We start from the raw sequence: 19234 nt of genomic DNA, 5'->3' as shown, positions 1-19234 counted from the left end.
AGCCGCGCGCAGTGCTGCGTGTAATCCACCCCGGGGCTGCGTACCGGCTCTTCCGGCCTCTGGCCGTGAATCTGCCGCTCTGCCTATCAGCGCTGGTGGCGGCTGGTGCTCTGCTCCTGCATCTGCTCGGACGGCTTAACGGCGTGTTCAGGCAAGATGCGTGTGGCGTCTACCAACTTCAGCACCTTATTACTAGTTATGAGTCAAGGGTGCGTCGGCGCCTTGCAAGCAGACAATTATTGCCAGAATCACTCTGCAGCGGAGTGTGCACTAATATGGAACTTCCCGGCAGATTAAAACTGTGTGCTGGACCGAGACTCGAACTCGGGACCTATGCCTTTCGCGGGCAAGTGCTCTACCAACTGAGCTAGCCAAGCACGACTCACGTCCCGTCCTCACAGCTTCACTTCTGCCAGTACCGCGCAGGAGAGCGGGACTTGGATACCGGGGCAGGAATGTGGCTGGTGCTGAAAGCCTGCAGCTGGCCGATCAGTAGAAAGCCGCCAAGACCAGGGAGGTAAAAGTTTGGAAGGTATGAGACGAGGTACTGGCAGAAGTAGTGAGGACGGGGCGTGAGTCGTGCTTGGATGGCTCAGTTGGTAGAGCACTTGCCCTCGAAAGGCAAAGGTCCCGAGTTCGAGTCTCGGTCCGGCATACAATCTTAATCTGCCGGGAAGTTTCAGACAATTATTGGTTTAGTTTAATACCCACCACAGCCGTGGCATGCTTAGTTTGCTTCCTTCTTTTACTTTTCTGAAATACGTATGTACAGAGTAGGTTTGTGAATATCTTACATCGGACTTTGTTGTCATTTAGATAACATATCGCATCTCGGCAAAAAAAAAAAAAAAAAAAAAAAAAAGATACCGCTCAAAAATGCTATACTTGAGAAAAATCGACTTAAAGAATTCTGTCAAGTTATACTGAAATAGTATAAGCTACCTTTAAATTTCAAGCAAGTATTATTGACAGCAAATTCCCTTACATCCTACACAGCAGTAATATGAACATGTAGTTATGATCTTGTCGAACTTGAGGTTAATTATTAATTAATTAGCTGAACGAATAGCTAGTCAAAGTTGAAAATGTGCTTACACTTATCTGTTCGTACCATACATGTTCATTGCACAGTTCTGACAGTTTTGTATATGCCATTTGCTACTATGTTATGAGGATTTGAAACTGGGTCTCGGCCCGAAACTAGTTATCGAATGAATGAAAAGTAAAAATTTTCAATTTGGACTGGTTTTTCATTCTCCTGATTAATTACAGTTGCTGATTCTAGCTGCTCCAGTTTGCTGGAAGATCGTATTAATGAGTTGTTTGAGTTGTTTCACTCTCCTTTCCTTTCTAAGAACATTTTATTTTTTCTTTATGACTCCCCACGTAATACTTTCGAGACTTTTCCATTCCAAATTTTTCGTGAGCTTAATTTAGTAAGATATTCGAAACACTATCAGGCAAAATTAGTATCGTAGTAGAATAAGAAATGAAATACACGTTGAAACAGTTTTATTACAAAAATACAAATTGAAAGATTATAATTTATGAGAATTAACACAATTTAGTAAGGAATATCAATTAGGCACAATCGAAGGACACAATTTACGATCAGAATCATAAATGGGCTTATATAATGTAGGAATACTTCTCAGCCCCATGGGGTAGCTGCTCGGTCTGAGGCCCCTTGCCACGGTTCGAGCGGTTCCCTCTCGCCGGGTCGAAGTTGGAGTCCTCCCTCGGGCATGGGTCTGTACGTGTTGTCCTTAGCGTAAGTTACTTAAAGTTACATTAGGTAGTGTGTCGGATTGGTGACCGATAACCTCAGCAGTTTGGTCCCATAGGAACGTACCACATATTTCCAAAAAATACTTATCAATGCGAAATTACTTTATAGCAGAAATCGCTATTTTTTCTTGTATTCTTCAAAGTGTCAAATTTCGTAACAACAGCTGCAGTCGTCAAAGTAGTGCAAGAGGAGGAGGAGATTACTGTGTAAAGTCCCGTCGACAATGCCGTCATTAGAGAAGGTGCACAAGCTTGGATTTGGGAAGGATAAAGAAAGAAAGCGACAGTGTTCTTTCGATGGAACCATCTCGACATTTGCCTTACTCGAATTAGGGAAATTACAAAAAAACCTAAATCAGGATGGCCGGATGTGGGTTTAAAGTGCTATTCTCCTGATTGCGAGTCCATTGTGCTAACCTCTGCGCTATCCCGCTCGGTCCGTAAAAGTACCTATTCCTTCAGGTATGCGTGCATGTCCTAAGAACATTGTAATGTAAGGTACAAACACTGTATAAACACAGACGTTGTAAAACTCAATGGTATTAAAACTTACATTCAGTTTACCTTACACACGGAAGATGTCACAACTCAGAATGTACTCCTGTCCTTGGATGACCCACGCACGTTTTCCCGCAGTAACGTGAAGCGACAAAGCTCTTGCCTTGGAACTTCAAGAAGTAACGTACAACGGAAGTTACACGGCTGCCCTGAAGTGGAGAAATTGCGACACGGAGATGTGATGTGTTTTCTGCGCGTGTTTTTCAGCGTCATAAATTAAAAAATTGCCTTTTTTTTACTTTTCTTGCCGGGGTGCGATATGAACTTTACCTTTTATTTTACGTTGTATGTGTCCTGTGGCTGAAACCAAAATCAGCCACAGATCTAAATTAGTACACCGTGTCATCTGCAAACATGAGGAAAGGATATTGTCTGCACTGAATTTTTGTTTATAATCCAACCTTCAAAATATATCTTCCTGTAAAACACGTGGCATATGGCCAGTTATTGGTCTTACCATTGCTGTATTTGGCTTGTCTTGAACTGTAGCTAGTTTGCATTTGTGTGTCGAATGTAGTTCTATGTTCTACTGTAGTTTGACTAACCTGTCTGCATCGGTAAAGATTTTTGTTTGGTATGGAGAACAACTGATGCAGTTTGTTATTCATGTGTTATGTTTCGTATTTTTACAATGTTTACTCACGTTTTCTTGAGCTCATTTGTGAATGCTGAGTCTTGTTTGGTTGCCATGCCTTTGATACACGTTTCAGTTCACACGTTTACGTTTCTGACGCGCTTCCAATAGCCGTTTGTTTCACTGTTTTGTTTGCTTGTTTGTGTGTGTGTGTGTTCTTTTTTTGTTGTCTGACAGTTTGTTTACTGTGCTGAATAGTGTTTTGTTTGAAAAGAATAGTGTTTTGTTTGAAAAGTATGGTTTAATCACTGATGACACATTTCGCCTTGTATGATTGCTTTTTGGATGCGGTAACTTTTTCTATTGTTAAGAAAGGTACAGATAGTTACCACTTATTAGGATTTGGAAGCCCTTTTCTGTGGCATTGGGATGGTGGTTGTTTTTAATTAAGTGGTCTGATAAAGTGAAATGTGTGTTGCTACTTTAGAGTGCTCTTGCATGTTCTGAGTATCTTACCCTGAAATTCCTACATGTCCGTCCGATATGTTCTCAATCACTTTCTTTGAAGGTTAGCTGGTATATGCTTTGTTGAACTTATCTGTGACTGTGTTGGGTATTTTTAATCTTTACTGCAGCGTGTTGTTTGTTTTATATCCAATATGTATGCCTCGTTTTTCCGCAATGTTTCCTCTTCGGTGTGTCACTTTGTTGTCAAATTTTGGTTGGCAGCTACAGCATACAAAAAAAAAAAAAGAAGGTTCAAATGGCTCTGAACACTATGGGACTTAACTTCTGAGGTCATCAGTCCCCTAGAATTTAGAACTACTTAATCCTAACTATCCTAAGGACATCACACACATCCATGCCCGAGGCAGGATTCGAACTTGCGACCGTAGCAGTCGCGCGGTTCCAGACTGTAGCGCCTAGAACCGCTAGGCCACTCCGGCCCGCTTACAGCATACACAAAGAATGTAAAATGAAAGGTAATATAGACGTATAATTTAAACAAAATGCGATGTAACATACTTCCTAACCTAAAAATAATCTGTTGGTATATAAGAAATAAAAAAATAAAAGGTTCACAGAGGATGCCAAGAATTCGGAAACACTTTTAGATATTGAAGCGAAACAATAATTGTGTACTTGCAAAAAAGGCGAACCCAACCTTAACTGATGATTATTTCCTGCAAACACGGGAACTGAGCTAAAAATTCGAACATGATACCTTATTACTAATAGGCAGGCGTTGCGTCACAGTGTGAAGGATAATGGTTCTTCTGATCTTGTCATGCGGATTAAGAATTTACGGTACTGAGATCACAGTGTGAGGGCGACTGAGGTTGCCAGGCGCTGGTGTGTTCCGTTTTCAGAAACATGCTTTTATTCGAGCCGTTGGATTGCAGAGGACGAAACAGAGTGACAGCTGCATAGTGGCCCCAGAAATGGGGCAAATGTGTCACTTCGGCGTTTTTATATAAGTCATTCGGTGACTCTGTAAAAGTTTCGTGGCCCAGGAATCAAGTTTGACAAGAACTACACAAAATATATTGTACTTCAAACGACTGATAGTCACCTGGTTAGTATTTTTAAGATAGATTACCCGATATCCAAACGGTAAACATATTCAATTGCGTATTCAGAGTACGTAGTTTTGTCGTATTAATATGCCTGTGAGTGCCACCGCTTTGACCCAACGGTCTATAATGTCATCATCTCATTCAGTCCAACGTATCTAACGAGTTATGAAATAAAGCTAGAAAATATTTACAAAAGTTTTTTTTTTATATTCCACAATGTGGTATGAGAAGAAATCAATCCCAAACACAAAGAAGTGAAAACTATTGAGAAAATCGTGTAGATGTCAATAAAAATTGCCGACATTAACACTCCTCGATTTTTAGATGTGATATTACCTATAACTGTATGTTACAAAACACATCCGCTCAGGTTAATGGACATATTTAATAACTTTCATGGTTGCTATTTTTTGATACTGAGCGCATTACTAAAACTGAACAATTGTCAAGAGAAGATCATTTTCTGGCTTCGTGCAGTAGAGGGCAGCCTTGCGACTGAATAGATCGAGGGTAGTCAACCTTTTCCCCAGCGCCCGCTTTAGTATCTGTGGCAGTAGTAAAATTTTCTAACCGCCCGTCAGTTCAACAGTAATAATCATTTATAAAGTAGGAAAATAGCTTTGTAAAAATTTATAAAGCAGAGTTACTGCAAATTGAAGCATGTAATAATAACTGCTTACCAAACAGCTTAAGTCAGAATTCAGGAAAATCTATTGGAAAAGCTTTTCTGCTTTTTACGCCCTACCGTCTGCAGCCCACTACAGAACGGTAGTGACCAGGTTGACTATCACTGGCCTAGATGATCGACAGAGATCTGGCTTCCGAAGCATCAGCGGCCTTCTTTGCCAACAGAAAGACGGTTAGCTACTATTGCAATTCTATTGTGCGACAAGGGGAGAGGGGCTTTCTTCAGTAAGTTGAGGACGGATTTGGACACCTGCATATTCCTTCCACGTTGATGTTGTCTTAGAAATCCGCTCGCCAGGGTGTTGAATTTGTCCGTTTCTGCTCCTCGTAGTACCTGTACGACGAAGAAGCAAAGAAACGACTGCGGACTATTTCACCGCTGCTCTGCTCAGGTCCAAATTGATCTTGACTGGAATATACCGTTCGAACTCCCACCGTGCCAACGAATCAGCATAACTTACCGTGAAAACCTAAAATATCACAAGTCACTGTTAAAGTCACAGCATGTCCCGTGGCGGCCGGGCGAAGGTAATCTGCAGTGCAGTGATGTCGATGACAATAACTGCTAGAAATTAGAGAAAATTCTGTTACGTATGAAAAGCCTTCACTGAGGGGGCAAGTACCCTCTCTTTTCCTCAACCCTCTCCCCTCACCCCTCTCTCGCGGTCGCCTAAGCTCGGCGCTACTGGATATAATACGTGAGATGGAGCACCTGGAGTGGCAACTATGAAGTCCTGGTAACTGCTCAACTGTCATAATTCAAAAGTGATATCACGTTCTGCGGGTAACAGCTGATTTTGTTGGGGCCTCCCCCTCCCAGCACTGAGTCTGGCGGCGGTTATAACTAAATAAAATTAAAATATAACATACTACCCCATCCCTGGCCCGTCCGGCTAGCCATGCGGTCTAACGCGATGCTTCCCGAGTGGGAAGACGTGCCGGTCCCCGTAACGAATCTGCCCGGCAGATAAGTGTCGAGGTCCGCTGTGCTGGCCAACCTGTGAATGTTTTTTAAGGCCGTTTTCTATCTGCCTCAGCGAATGCGGGCTGGTTCCCCTTATTCCGTTTCACTATGTAGGCGATTGATGCGCAAACACTGTCTCCACGTACGCGTACACCATAATTACTCTACCATGAAAACATTTCGGGTTACACTCGTCTCTCATGAGACGTTCCCGGGGGGAGGGGGGGACCACAGGGGCCTGAACCGCACAATAACCGGGGTTCGGTGTGGGGCGGCGGTGGAGTGGGTGGACAATTTTGACCTGTTGTGCGGTTGTGGACCGCTGCGGGCTACGGCAGGACGAAGCCTCTCCGTCGTTTCTAGATCCCCGTACCAGTACACAATACGCACACAAACACACACACACACACCATCACTTCTCAAATATTTTTCGTGGTAGGGGCCTGTTGATACACTACTGGCCATTAAAATTGCTACACCAAGAAGAAATGCAGACGATAAACGACTATTCATTGGACAGATATATTATACTAGAAGTGACATGTGATTACACTTTCACGCAATTTGGGTGCATAGATCCTGAGAAATCAGTGCCTAAAACAACCACCTCTGGCCGTTATAACGGCCTTGATACGCCTGGTCATAGAGTCAAACAGAACTTGGATGGCGTGTACAGGTACAGCTGCCCATGCAGCTTCAACACGATACCACAGTTCATCAGGAGTAGTGACTGGCGCATTGTGACGAGCCAGTTGATCGGCCACCATTAACCAGACGTTTTCAATTGGTGAGAGATCTGGAGAATGTGCTGGCCAGGGCAGCAGTCGAACATTTTCTGTATCCACAAAGGCCCGTACAGGACCTGCAACATGCGGTCGTGCATTATCCTGTTGAAATGTAGGGTTTCGCAGGGATCGAATGAAGGGTAGAGCCACGGGTCGTAACACATCTATAATGTAACGTCCACTGTTCAAAGTGCCGTCAATGCAAATAAGAGGTTACGTGTAACCAATGGCACCCCATACCATCACGCCCGGTGATACGCCAGTATGGCGATGACGAATAGACGCTTCCTATTTGCGTTCACCGCGATGTCGCAAAAAGCGGATGCGACCATCATGGTGCTGTAAACAGAACCTGGATTCAACCGAAATAATGACGTTTTGCCATTCGTGCACCCAGGTTCGTCGTCGAGTGCACCATCGCAGGCGCTCCTGTCTGTCATGCAGCGTCAAGGGTAACCGCAGCCACGGTCTCCGACCTAATAGTCCGTGCTGCTGCAAACGTCGTCCAACTGTTCGTGCAGATGGTTGTTGTCTTGCAAATGTCCCCATCTGTTGAGTCTGGGATCGAGACGTGGCTGCACGATCCGTTACGGCCATGCGGATAAGATGCCTGTCATCTCGACTGCTAGTGATACGAGGCCGTTGGGATCCAGCACGGCGTTGCGTATTACCCTCCTGAACCCACCGATTCCATATTGTGCTAACAATCATTGGATCTCGACCAACGCGAGCAGTAATGTCGAGATACGACAAACCGCAATCGCGATAGGCTACAATCCGACCTTTATCAAAGTCGGAAACGTGATGGTACGCGTTTCTCCTCCTTACACTAGGCATCACAACAATGTTTCACCAGGCAACGCCGGTCAACTGCTGTTTGTGTATGAGAAATCTGTTGGAAACTTTCCTCATGTCAGCACGTTGTAGGTGTCACCACCGGCGGCAAACTTGTGTGAGTGCTCTGAAGAGCTAATCATTCGCATATCCTGACGGTTGAATTTCACGTGTGTAGCACGTCATCTTCGTTGTGTAGCAATTTTAATGGTCAGTAGTGTAATTTCCTACTCGTAAGAACGGAAGCATGAAGAAAAAATGAAAGATGACTGGAAGCTACAAAAGAGGAATCGCGCAAAAACCAGGGTTGTTGGCCTCGTGGGCCGCGGCGGCCGTCCCCCGTGGGACCGGAGGACCGCCGGCCGGCGCCTGCGCAGAAGAAACGCAGCGGCCTCACGCCGGGCGAGACGAAGCCGCGCCGTACTAATGAAGTCCGTCATGTGACGCGACGAGCGCACATGTGGCCGCGGACCGTCCCCCAGCCGCCGTAAAAAACACACCGCCACCTGTCCCCTCGCATCTGGGTGCGGCTCTCAGGAACGTCCGGCGCTGCCACTTCCACAACACAAAAAAGTCACGCCCATAATATTTTAATGAAATCAACAAAGCCATCTAGGGTGTTCTGAAGTCTTGCCTGTCAATGTTCTACGACTTGTAAAACCAAGGAAACGATAGTGATGAGAGTGTCCGTTGGGGTTATTCCAGGCAGTTTCTGCGATCAGTGAACTGCAACTCCTCAGGACCTTACGACAAATATCTCTGGAGAACAGCAAGGAGGGGCGGGAGATTTGATAAACGAAATCCTTCAACACAGTATGTTGACTTAACCAATGACGTTGTAAGAAGGTCGAAAATGAAACAGAAGCACGATTCCAAGATGATGACAAATGACAACACCTGTTCCCATGGTCTGAAATATAAATATCAACTACATAATGATGCCAACTGTTAATAAAAAAATATGGAAGGAAGGGCGGGATATTTGATAAATGAAAGCCTTCCATATCATACGTTGACTGAACCACTGATGTTATAAGAAGATCGAAAATGAAACAGAAGCACGATTTCAAGATGGTGACCAATGACAACACCCGTTCCCATGGTGCGAAATATAAATATGAACTACATAATGATGTCAACTGTTGATAAAAAATACTGAAGGAGGGGCGGGAGATTTGATAAACGAAAGCCTTCAATACCATACGTTGACTTAACCAATGATGTTATAAGAAGGTCGAACATGAAACAGTAGCACGATTCCAAGATGATGACAAATGACAACACCTGTTCCCATGGTGCCGATAAATAAATATCAACTACATAATGATGGAAACTGTTAATAAAAAATATTGAAGGAGGGGCGGGAGATTTGATAAACGAAATCCCTCGACACCATATGTTGACTTAACCAATGACGTTATAAGACGGTCGAAAATGAAACAGAAGCACGATTCCAAGATGGTGACCAATGACAACATCCGTTCCCATGGTGCCGAAATATAAATATCAACTCCATAATGATGCCAACTGTTAATAAAAAAAGATTGAAGGAGGGGCGGGAGATTTGCTAAACGAAATCCTTCGATACCATAGGTTGACTTTGCGAGGTGCCGGGGCTAGCAGTGTATTTAACACTAAATTCTTCTCGAATCTTTATATGGAAATGATGCTCTAAGCACCCCTTTTTTTTTAAACTCCGACTTTTGCTGTTGCACATGGATTAAGAAGAAACGCGAACTGACTAATCGACCCTGCAAGTGGAGTAGAACTGAGTTTGACAGCTGCAATAATTTAATTGGATAGAAATTAATTTGATAAATTAAAGTTTCATTAACGTAGTGAGAAATGAAAGGGTTGCTCTACCGATTAACAGAATGAAAGTTCTGTCCAAAATAACAATTTGATTTATTATGACTAAACTCAAAATAATAAACACAACACATGAAACATTTACAATACGTCGAATTGGATACTCAAATAAATGCTGTGAAGGTGAAGTTGTTCATAAACTAGATTGTGACATTTATGACCAAGTGGAATGTGCAGACAATTCCTTGCAACTCAAATCTTAAGAGAAACACCCAGCCAACCCAACATTAATTGCTGCTACATGCGATGGTAGAGGTCGTTGGCAAACTGTGCCTGTTGACGCCCCCACCATGCCATGTGCCAAAAATAAACGCGCGCATATCCGTTGACGAGGCGGCAGTTTAGGCTGGGGCACGAGATCTGTCATAGCAACCTGGAGATTTTCACTATGTCGTGTCAAGGCAGGGCCATCGGCTTCTGGACAGCATGCCGCCTCCGCAGGTGGAACTAAGTGATCAGCGACATGCTCATCCAGACTTGGTATAGTTGTACTGTTGTTCTTCTAGCAGTCAACACTGTGTCGGACTGGAAGTTACTATCCTTGTCAGAATTAGATATTTCATTACAGTTGGAGTTCAATACCTCTTCAATGAAGTACAACATGAGAGTTGTCAAGTACGAGGGTTGCCGAGAAACTAATGCACCGCTTTGTTTTCTTCAACAATTCTTTATTGAACACAATTAGAATTATACACGTGAAAGAATGCTGTTTTATCTACACATCCTATTTGTCCACGTTATCCCCATCCCGTTCTCTGGCCGTCCTCCAGCGCGAAACAAGGGCGTGTACCTCCTGTCGGTGCCAATCCTTGCCTTGGTGGTGGAGCCAGTACTTCACTGTGTGAATCACCTCCTCATCGTCTTCAGAATGTCTTCCAAGAATGGCATCCTTTAATGGCCCAAACAAGTGGGGCTAGGTCGGGACTGTAGGGTGTGACAGCCGTGGATGGTCTCCCCGACCGCTGCAAATCGCGGAGCTCCACCGAACAGCCATCTGATGACCTCACCTTCAGTGCCCAGCGACTAACTATATTTCTGTGACAGCAGATGCTCCATAGACTTTGCACCAGCGTTTGTGAATATTCACCACAGTTTCTTTCTCTGCAGTGGTAAATTCAATGATAGCACGTTGCTTGTAACGTACACCACCTACAGACGCCATTCTCAAACTGTCCTGCAGCTACGCTATCTGTCGGAAGTGACGGAAACTTGGCACCCTTACTCAGGAGACTTCAAATAATACATACGTGACGTTTCGTATTTTTAGCATTGTTTTCGGCTGAGAAAAAAATGCGGTCCATTGCTTTCTGGTCTGCCGTCGTATTTATTCTTCTTCACTGAAGCTTAGATCTGGGCTCTGATTTTAAACGTGAAGTGAGACACTTATATTTCCGTTTAACTTTAAGGTTATTAGCACTTCAGGACTCTGCTCACTGATTAGCTTCTGAGTGCAGAAACTTAATTCGTTGTTTCTAACGTAAAGCTCTTAAAACTTTAAGATTATGTTGAAGGAGCGTGTGTAACTATTTCAAGTATCAAGGAACTTATTAATTTACTTCATGTTTCCGAAAGTCTAAGGGGTTTATATTAAAAAAACTCGAAACCCGCCTCGATTGCGGAAAAAGCACCTAGTGTTAACCTAGGTTTCGGCGTACATAATTACACCTTCTTCAGAACAATAAAACCCACAAGTGCCTAAGAAGACCTTTGTCAATGATTAAAAGAAGACCATAGCTATACATTTATAAACGAAAAAAAGGGGAAACACAAACAGAACATGTGTACAAAGTCTAAACCGTTACTTAACTTAATGGTGTAACCTCCACCTCACACCGGCCTATGTTCGATGGGCCATGACCCGCCATAAACTGCAGCTACTAATGGTCACTCACTTACAAGTCTGACCCGCTACCTATGCACATGCGCAAGACAAGGGAAGTTACTTCAATGTCTGCATTCCCTTGTCTTGCCCATGTGCATAGGTAGCGGGTCAGACTTGTAAGTGAGCGACCATTAGTAGCTGCAGTTTATGGCAGGTCATGGCCCATCAAACATAGGCCGGTGTGAGGTGGAGCGTACACCATTAAGTAACGGTTTAGACTTTGTAGACATGTACTGTTTGTGTTCTCCTTTTTTTCGTTTATAAATGTATAGCTATGGTGTTCTTTTAATCATTGACAAAGGTCATCTTAGGCACTTGTGGGTTTTATTGTTCTGAAGAAGGTGTAGTTATCTACGCCGAAACCTAGGTTAACACTAGGTGCTTTTTTCGCAATCGAGGCGGGTTTCTAGTTTTTTAATATCTTAACCAACGATTGCTGGCGCGCTGCGATGTTCAAGGTTCCTAAGGGGTTTAGTTGTTTATGAATCATCATTATGTTGTTTCACTTACTGAAGGATTGGCATTCATTTTGTTTCACTTATTGAAGAACCATCCTTTCTATTGTTTCATTGCGAAGATTATGTTTGTGGCTTTTTCTCCTAAACGTGGGCTGTTTACTTGTACTCGCTAGATGCGGACACATAAAATCTACTTCATGTATACTCTGATAGAGAATACCTCTGCCTGAAAAGCCACAATGAACTACCCTAAAGAGATAACGCTCTGCCGTCTGTGCTGTACCCCATACGCCCTGGCGCCGACATCTTCGTCTGTTATTAAGACGGCAGTAAACCAGTTTGTTGCCTGAACAGCTATAGGTAGGAAGGCCAAAGTCTCCATCTTCTGAAGCTCTTTAGCAGCCATTTTCTGATTTTTGTTCTATCATATTGTAGCCCCGTAAATTCAGTTTTTCCAACAGGTCCTCCCATCGCACATTGGAAGGCCTTTTGGACTGGAACGTATGTGAGGGACTCATGATAGTGTTGCATCATGGGTTATCTGCAGGTACTCAACTACACCATCTTCTAAAGAGTTTAATGTCCCTGAATATGGTTCATCGTGAACAATAATAGAACAGTTTTCCTGGTATTTACTCTTAGGTCTTGTTTCATACACAAATTTTGCATAATGTTCACAGCAGATTTTGTCCTGTACTGAAAGGGCGTGCTGAGAAGTAGTACTAATTTTTATGTGAAAACTCTAAAAGCTCTTTAAATAAAAGAAATGTTATTTACATTCCGCATCTTTATTCTTCACGTCTACTATGTATTTCTCAACATACCACGAAATGCTATTGATATTACAAACCGGACTTTCCATTGTATGATGTTGAATAATGGGTTTCCTTCCATCTCACAACCTAGTGATGTTCCCCCTTTTTAGTAATCTCTGAAACGTTACTGTAGTATCCTGCCCTGTAGGGTGCATAGGAAGCTGTTTTCTCGGATAGCTAGGCAACAATTCAAGCAAATCCTATTAATGGAGGTTATTACAGTAAGTTAAATTGACAATACTTTGCGTATTCACAAAGGCATGCCACAAGCAAATGGCGATATGCAAATAATCAGTGTTGTTCGGTATATACAATATGCATGCCAGCAAAACAATTCAGTTCATAAGCCACTGGTGTAATATTTGTATGACGGCTCTTCTTCCACTGCGGCGCGGTGCTTATATTCTCTTCGTGTAGCGGCCGCTCCTGTAACGTAGTCATCCTTGAGAGGGGTCGGTCAGCGTACTGTTGGCTGGCGTCGTCTCACAGCCTTCTCTGCTGTAATGTTGCAGGCCGACGTGCCGGCTCGTGTCGTTACGCCGCAACAATTACTGTACTCATTGTCTGTCCTTTCTCTCATTTCCGTTTTTTTTCCATAGCCTTTCAGACCGCACAAACTCGGACATCCAAGCCACATTACAGGGTGTTACAAAAAGGTACGGCCAAACTTTCAGGAAACATTCCTCACACACAAATAAAGAAAAGATGTTATGTGGACATGTGTCCGGAAACGCTTAATTTCCATGTTAGAGCTCATTTTAGTTTCGTCAGTATGTACTGTACTTCCTCGATTCACCGCCAGTTGGCCCAATTGAAGGAAGGTAATGTTGACTTCGGTGCTTATGTTGACATGCGACTCATTGCTCTACAGTACTAGCATCAAGCACATCAGTACGTAGCATTAACAGGTTAGTGTTCATCACGAACGTGGTTTTGCAGTCAGTGCAATGTTTACAAATGCGGAGTTGGCAGATGCCCATTTGATGCATGTATTAGCACGGGGCAATAGCCGTGGCGCGGTACGTTTGTATCGAGACGGATTTCCAGAACGAAGGTGTCCCGACAGGAAGACGTTCGAAGCAATTGATCGGCGTCTTAGGGAGCACGGAACATTCCAGCCTATCACTCGCGACTGGGAAAGACCTAGAACGACGAGGACACCTGCAATGGACGAGGCAATTCTTCTTGCAGTTGACGATAACCCTAATGTCAGCGTGAGAGAAGTTGCTGCTGTACAAGGTAACGTTAACCACGTCACTGTGTGGAGAGTGCTACGGGAGAACCAGTTGTTTCCGTACCATGTACAGCGTGTGCAGCCACTATCAGCAGCTGATTGGCCTCCACGGGTACACTTCTGCGAATGGTTCATCCAATAATGTGTCAATCCTCATTTCAGTGCAAATGTTCTCTTTACGGATGAGTCTTCATTCCAACGTGATCAAATTGTAAATTTTCACAATCAACATGTGTGGGCTGGCGAGAATCCGCACGCAATTGTGCAATCACGTCATCAACACAGATTTTCTGTGAACGTTTGGGCAGGCATTGTTGGTGATGTGTTGATTGGGCCCCATGTTCTTCCACCTACGCTCAATGGAGCACGTTATCATGATTTCATACGGGATACTGTGCTGTGCTGCTAGAACATGTGCCTTTACAAGTACGACACAACATGTGCTTCATGCACGATGGAGCTCCTGCACATTTCAGTCGAAGTGTTCGTACGCTTCTCAACAACAGATTCGGTGACCGATGCATTGGTAGAGGCGGACCAATTCCATGGCCTCCACGCTCTCCTGACCTCAACCCTCTTGACGTTCATTTATGGGGGCATCAGCGCATCAGGGATTCCATGCGACGGAGGGTGGATGCATGTTTCCTCGCTAACGGAGGACATTTTGAACATTTCCTGTAACAAAGTGTTTGAAGTCACGCTGGTACGTTCTGTTGCTGTATGTTTCCATTGCATGATTAATGTGATTTGAAGAGAAGTAATAAAATGAGCTCTAATATGGAAAGTAAGCGTTTTCGGACACATGTCCACATAACATATTTTCTTTCTTTGTGTGTGAGGAAAGTTTCCTGAAAGTTTGGCCGTACCTTTTTGTAACACCCTGTATATCAACGGTCTCGTCCGCGCGCAACGTAGTGCTACGTGAGCTGGCGGATTGCTAGTGTAGAATGTCATGTCCCAAATTCTTCCCGCCGCTAATTATAATTATTCCATCTAATAAAATTTCCTCCCTCGTCCTTGCATATTTTATCGTGTTATTTTATTCCCCTACCTATGACACACGAACTTGTGATCGTCGACCTAACCAATAACCCAGCCCCGTCGCCCCATCTGCCTTATCTTAAAGCAACACGCGCATACTCCCACACCTAATACTTTCGGTACTTTCTACCCACGTTTTTGTACGCGTTTGACATATTTGTTATGTCCTCTTCATAATAGTCCAACCTGGACTTTACAGTCTTTCATTTCTCAACAGTCACTGTGATGAGGAACACATTTCTTCCAACGGGAGGCCACTTTGTTAATACCAGTCACTATAGAATGTTTCATTTTGTTGATGGGGCCGCAACTTTACCTCTGCTTGCAAAGTTGCATCACTATCGAAGCGACGTCCTCGCAGGTGTTCTTTAAATTCCAGAAACAGGTGAAAATCGGAAGGGGGCAAGTCAGGACTTCAGGGAGGATGATCGAGGCCAGTGAACCCATGGATCCGCATTGTTGCAGATGTAGCAGCGCTCCAATGTTGTCTGACATTGTCATGCTGAAAGAGAGAGTGCTTCATGCGTGGACGAACTCTTCGAATTCGAAACTCGATAATTGTACTCTGTTACTCACTCCCCGACGTAGTTTCGCTACACACCGCCATGTTACGCGCTACAGTTCGGAGCCCTCTAGCTGGAGATGGCTGCAAATATGTAATGAAGAATAGAGATGTAGAATGTTAATAACATTTGTTTTATTTGAAGTGCTTTAAGAGTTTTCACATAGCAAATTCGGAGGCATTACTTTTCAGCACGCCCTCGTAACAGCACTGACAAAACTGAAGCATATTGGGGAATGGCTCATATCTTCTGGCAAGCGCTTAACAATGGTCTCAAGAGTTTGTAAGAGAATAAAAAACGACGTACTAAAAAGGAGTCACCCGATTGCGACATAAAACGGTAGATATGACGCGTGTGCACAGGGAAACAAATTATGACAGTTTCAGAAAATTTGGATGATTTATTCAAGCGAAAGTGCTTCACAAATCGAGCAAAGTGGGTAACGCGATGATCGACCTCTTGTTCCTTACGCAAGCAGTTATTCGGCTTCTCATTGATTGACAGGGCTGTTGGATGTCCTCTTGAAGGATATAGTACCGAATTCTACGCAACTGGCCCGTTACATTGTCAAAGTCCCGAGCTGGTTGGAGGAAACAGCCCATAATGCTCCACACGTGCTCAACTTGGGACAGATCCTGTGACCTTGCTGGCCAAGTTAGGATTTGGAAAGCACTGGGCCTTGCCGTTGGTGGGGAGGCTTGCGTGCCTCAGCGATACAGATAGCCGTACCGTAGGTGCAACCACAACGGAGGGGTATCTGTTGAGAGGCCAGACAAACGTGTGCTTCCTGAAGAGGGGCAGCAGCCTTTTCAGTAGTTGCAAGGGCAACAGTCTGGATGATTGACTTATCTGGCCTTGTAATAATAACCAAAACGGCCTTGCTGTGCTGGTACTGCGAACGGCTGAAAGCAAGGGGAAACTACAGCCGTAATTTTTCCCGAGGGCATGCAGCTTTACTGTATGATTAAATGATGATGGCGTCCTCTTGGGTAAAATATTCCGGAGGTAAAATAGTCCCTCATTCGGATCTCCGCGCGGGGACTACTCAAGAGGATGTCGTTATCAGGAGAAAGAAAACTGGCGTTCTACGGGTCGGAGCGTGGAATGTCAGATCCCTTAATCGGGCAGGTAGGTTAGAAAATTTAAAAAGGGAAATGGGTAGGTTAAAGTTAGATATAGTGGGAATTAGTGAAGTTCGGTGGCAGGAGGAACAAGACTTCTGGTCAGGTGACTACAGGGTTATAAATACACAATCAAATAGGGGTAATGCAGGAGTAGGTTTAATAATGAATAGGAACATAGGAATGCGGGTAAGCTACTACAAACAGCATAATGAACGCATTATTGTAGCCAAGATAGATACGAAGCCCACACCTACTACAGTAGTACAAGTTTATATGCCAACTAGCTCTGCAGATGAAGAAATTGAAGAAATGTATGATGAAATAAAAGAAATTATTCAGATAGTGAAGGGAGACGAAAATTTAATAGTCATGGGTGACTGGAATTCGAGTGCAGGAAAAGGGAGAGAAGGAAACATAGTAGGTGAATATGGATTGGGGCTAAGAAATGAAAGAGGAAGCCGCCTGGTAGAGTTTTGTGCAGAGCATAACTTAATCATAGCTAACACTTTGTTTAAGAATCATGAAAGAAGGTTGTATACATGGAAGATCCCTGGAGATACTAAAAGGTGTCAGATAGATTATATAATGGTAAGACAGAGATTTAGGAACCAGGTTTTAAATTGTAAGACATTTCCAGGGGCAGATGTGGACTCTGACCACAATCTATTGGTTATGACCTGTAGATTAAAACTGAAGAAACTGCAAAAAGGTGGGAATTTAATGAGATGGGACCTGGATAAACTGAAAGAACCAGAGGTTATACAGAGTTGCCGGGACAGCATAAGGGAACAATTGACAGGAATGGGGGAAAGAAATACAGTAGAAGAAGAATGGGTAGCTTTGAGGGATGAAGTAGTGAAGGCAGCAGAGGATCAAATAGGTAAAAAGACGAGGTCTAGTAGAAATCCTTGGGTAACAGAAGAAATATTGAATATAATTGATGAAAGGAGAAAATATAAAAATGCAGTAAATGAAGCAGGCAAAAAGGAATACAAACGTCTCAAAAATGAGATCGACAAGAAGTGCAAAATGGCTAAGCAGGGATAGCTAGATGACAAATGTAAGGATGTAGAGGCTTATCTCACTAGGGGTAAGATAGATACTGCCTACAGGAAAATTAAAGAGACCTTTGGAGAGAAGAGAACCACTTGTATGAATGTCAAGAGCTCAGATGGAAACCCAGTTCTAAGCAAGGAAGGGAAAGCAGAAAGGTGGAAGGAGTATATAGAGGGTCTATACAAGGGCGATGTACTTGAGGACAATATTATGGAAATGGAAGAGGATGTAGATGAAGATGAAATGGGAGATACGATACTGCGTGAAGAGTTTGACAGAGCACTGAAAGACCTGAGTCGAAACAAGGCCCCGGAGTAGACAACATTCCACTGGAACTACTGACGGCCTTGGGAGAGCCAGTCCTGACAAAACTCTACCATCTGGTGAGCAAGATGTATGAAACAGGCGAAATACCCTCAGACTTCAAGAAGAATATAATAATTCCAATCCCAAAGAAAGCAGGTGTTGACAGATGTGAAAATTACCGAACCATCAGTTTAATAAGTCACAGCTGCAAAATAGTAACGCGAATTCTTTACAGACGAATGGAAAAACTAATAGAAGCCAACCTCGGGGAAGATCAGTTTGGATTCCGTAGAAACACTGGAACACGTGAGGCAATACTGACCTTACGACTTATCTTAGAAGAAAGATTAAGGAAAGGCAAACCTACGTTTCTAGCATTTGTAGACTTAGAGAAAGCTTTTGACAATGTTGATTGGAATACTCTCTTTCTAATTTTGAAGGTGGCAGGGGTAAAATACAGGGATCGAAAGGCTATTTATAATTTGTACAGAAACCAGATGGCAGTTATGAGAGTCGATGGGCATGAAAGGGAAGCAGTGGTTGGGAAGGGAGTGAGACAGGGTTGCAGCTTATCCCCAATGTTATTCAATCTGTATATTGAGCAAGCAATAAAGGAAACAAAAGAAAAGTTCGGAGTCGGTATTAAAATCCATGGAGAAGAAATAAAAACTTTGAGGTTCGCCGATGACATTGTAATTCTGTCAGAGACATCAAAGGACTTGGAAGAGCAGCTGAACGGAATGGACAGTGTCTTGAGAGGACGGTATAAGATGAAGATCAACAAAAGCAAAACGAGGATAATGGAATGTAGTCGAATTAAGTTGCGTGATGCTGAGGGAATTAGATTAGGAAATGAGACACTTAAAGTAGTAAAGGAGTTTTGCTATTTGGGGAGCAAAATAACTGACGATGGTCGAAGTAGAGAGGATATAAAATGTAGACTGGCAATGGCAAGGAAAGCGTTTCTGAAGCAGAAAAATTTGTTAGCATCGTGTATAGATTTAAATGTCAGGAAGTCATTTCTGAAAGTATTTGTATGTAGTGTAGCCATGTTTGGAAGTGAAACGTGGACGATAAATACTTTAGACAAGAAGAGAATAGAAGCTTTCGAAATGTGGT

At 43.4% G+C, this 19234-nt stretch overlaps 1 non-coding gene across 1 annotated transcript; it reads left to right on the top strand.

The window, feature by feature from the left end:
* The first annotated feature begins 580 nt into the window (after positions 1–580).
* Positions 581–655, top strand: Trnas-cga (transfer RNA serine (anticodon CGA)). The gene has a single exon. It is a non-coding gene; the product is annotated as a tRNA-Ser (tRNA).
* The last annotated feature ends 18579 nt before the right edge of the window (positions 656–19234 follow it).

This window comes from Schistocerca nitens, chromosome 10, assembly GCF_023898315.1.
Source record: "Schistocerca nitens isolate TAMUIC-IGC-003100 chromosome 10, iqSchNite1.1, whole genome shotgun sequence".
Classification (NCBI taxonomy): domain Eukaryota; kingdom Metazoa; phylum Arthropoda; class Insecta; order Orthoptera; family Acrididae; genus Schistocerca; species Schistocerca nitens.
Note: the sequence above shows the minus strand (reverse complement) of the source record. Positions and strands in the feature narration are given on the sequence as shown.